A 2,875-nucleotide genomic window follows, 5' to 3' on the forward strand; every position below is an offset into this window, starting at 1 on the left:
CGCAGGGTGGGTGGGTGTTAAATCTCCCGAGAGAGGCCGAGCTGCCAGTTTGAACATCGCGATAGGGGGATAAAGGGGTGCGGGGGGTAGGGGAGTGGGGGAGACCGCGGGAGGAATGCAGCCCGAGGTGGGAGGGAGGAGGAGCGGGGAGGGCGGTCCGTGTGTGCCCAGCCCGGGCGAGGCGATAGGCAGAAAGCAAGGCTCAAAGAGAGCAGGGACTCGCCCAGGGCCAGAGAGCGAAGGGTGCGGCCGAGCCGCAGGCACCGGTTCAGGTCTGCTTTCCTGGGACCGCGGAGCACTTGCGGGGCTTGGTGACGACCAGAGTGCTGGAGGGGCCTTAGGGACCTAAGCGTGAGTGGAGCGGCCAGGGATCCAAGGGACAGCTAAACGACCAGCGAGGCACACCCCCTGGGCACTCGGGGAGTGCACGTGGACGCCCCCCGCCCCGCCCACTCTCTCCCATTGGGAGTCTGGATTCCGAGCCTGGAGGCCGACCCTGCACACCCCCCTCTAAGTCTCTGAGGCTACCCCGCTCTGCGTCTCTGGGGTCTGCGTCGCGACCCTCTCTGATGCTTCCTCTCTCTGGGGATCTCTTGCAACTCTGTTGAGGTCTCTTCTATTCTGGAGCTCTGGGAAGTTCCCGCCCACCCAAGTCCACGCTCTTGGCCCATGCCCAGACCTGTTGGGGGAGGGGAGGCTGGGGGCGAAGCAGCGGAGGAGGGTTAGCCCCTGCGGTGGAGTATCTGGAAGTGCAGGAGGCACACACAGGGTACGGAGCAATGGAGGCAGGTCAGCCATGAGCAAGAGGAAGGGGCAGATGGAGAGGCGAAAACACCAGGCAGGACAAATAAAACTGTGGCCAGTGCCCGCCCTGCTGCCACCCTGAGCTGTCCCTGCCCAGGGCACAAAGCGCTGAGGAAAGCCCCCTCTCTGCTACCTTGACTCTTGGGGGTTGTTAGTTGTGGTCCAGTCGATTTTAACTCACGGCGACCCTCAAGTGTGCAGTACAAGTTTTCAAGATTGTGACCTTTCACAAGCAGATCAAAACCCATTGCTGTGGAGTTGATTCCAATTCATCGTGATCCTATAGGACAGAGTAGAACTGCCCCACAGGGTTTGCAAGGAGTGGCTGGTGGATTTGAACCGTTGACATTTTGGTTAGCAGCCAAGCTCTTAACCACTGCACCACCACAGCTCCAGAAGCAGATCACACTAGGCCTTATTTCCAGGCATTGCTGGGTAGGTTTGAACCACCAACCTTTCAGTTGGTAGTCCAGTGCTTAACCATTTGCCAGCACTCTGGAAATCCTACCAGTGGTGCGTCCCTTTAGCAGGAAGTCCCTTTACAGTGCTTTAGTTTGTTTTGCACCCACTGAGGATGCGATGTGGTGCCAAGCCTGGTGGGCAGGAAGCAAGGCTGGGAAGCAGCAGCATCTGTGCAGAGGGACAGCCAACTCTGGAGCAGGAGGGCTCAGAGGGGCTGTAAGCAGCAGACTCTGGAGTCAGACTTCTCAGGTTCAAGTACCCCCTAGAGCTAGTTCCTTCACCTCTCTGAGCCTCAGTGTCCCCATCCTTGATGAGACAACAACAGAACCTCCCCAAAATGTTACTATGAGGATCGAATGAACTGAGGGTGCCCAGCTCCAGCAGAGGGCCTGCAAGAGAGGTCAGGTTGCCCAGCTTCTCTGGAAGCTATAGAGCATACCTCCCAGGGAGGTCAGATGCCACTTCACAAAGCCTCCTGCACGTAACAGACTTATCAGTGCCCTTGAGATTGGGAAGAGGCCTTCCTGGAACAGGTAGATCTCGAGTTTGGCATTTGAACCCAGGAACAGGTCCTGAGTACGTGTCTACAGTGGGAGCAGGTGGCAGGGACCCTTCCAGGCTCCCAGAGGCAGAAGGCACTGGGAGCCTGGTGAAACACTGTCCCCAGGGGCCTGGTGTGAATAAGCTGCCTCCTGTCCCCTCCCCAGTCGCTGGAGCAAGCCAGCCTTTCTCCTCCCTGCTTTCTCTTCCAGGTGAGAGAGCTCTCAGCCACACCCAGGCCCAGGCAGGCCTCCTTCTTGGGCATGCGGTCTTGCTGATCTGCACGTGTTTGGGCCAGGGAGTGGAGACACCCCTGCTGCCCTAAGCCTCTTCCATACATTCTTACTCCTTCCTGCCTAGTGTAGGGTTCAGGGGTCAGAGGAGGCCAGCAGCCCCGGGTACCTTTCTGCCTCCTCACCAGTGGCTGCCCAGGACCATCAGGTCAGGATATAACCTGGCACAGCTGTGCTTGATGGGCCCCAGCCCCTGGGCTAATACTATCTCTCTATGTGGAGGCCAAACGGGTGAGGGCTTCATGGGCAGGCAGTCTCTGGAGCCAGGTGTGGACTCAAGCTCTAACTGGGACCCTCAAGACTGAGGCTCTGGGCAACTCACTTAGATGGTCTGAGCCCCACTGTCCAGGTATCAAGGGGGTGATCAGGGTCCCCAGGGAACCCCCAATGCCTCCAGGCCATTGTACACACAGTCCGTTTGTGTGGGGCACTGACCCTCTGGGTTCTGCGGTAGGCAGGGCCATCTGCCCTAAGCACAGAGTCCAGTGGCTGGAGCTGAGCACGGGGGTCAATGGGGCGGTGGGGCGGGGGGGGCTCTGGACCAAGCTGCCTGGACTTGTGCCCAGGGCCCCCACTTCCTAGCCTCTCTGTTCCTCAGTTTCCTTCTTGGTGAAACCGAGATAGCACTCCCTAGTACCAAGGCTTGTTCTGAGGATCAGAGGCAAAGCACTCAGAGCAGTGCCCTTCACCTGGTAGGAGTTCAGTAAGTGTTTATTTTTAGTATTTTTCTCAGAAGGAGGAGCCGCACTCCCCCGTGAAGGCAGCCTCCCTCTCGT

Source organism: Loxodonta africana, chromosome 8 (genome assembly GCF_030014295.1).
Source record: "Loxodonta africana isolate mLoxAfr1 chromosome 8, mLoxAfr1.hap2, whole genome shotgun sequence".
NCBI classification, from domain to species: Eukaryota; Metazoa; Chordata; class Mammalia; order Proboscidea; family Elephantidae; genus Loxodonta; species Loxodonta africana.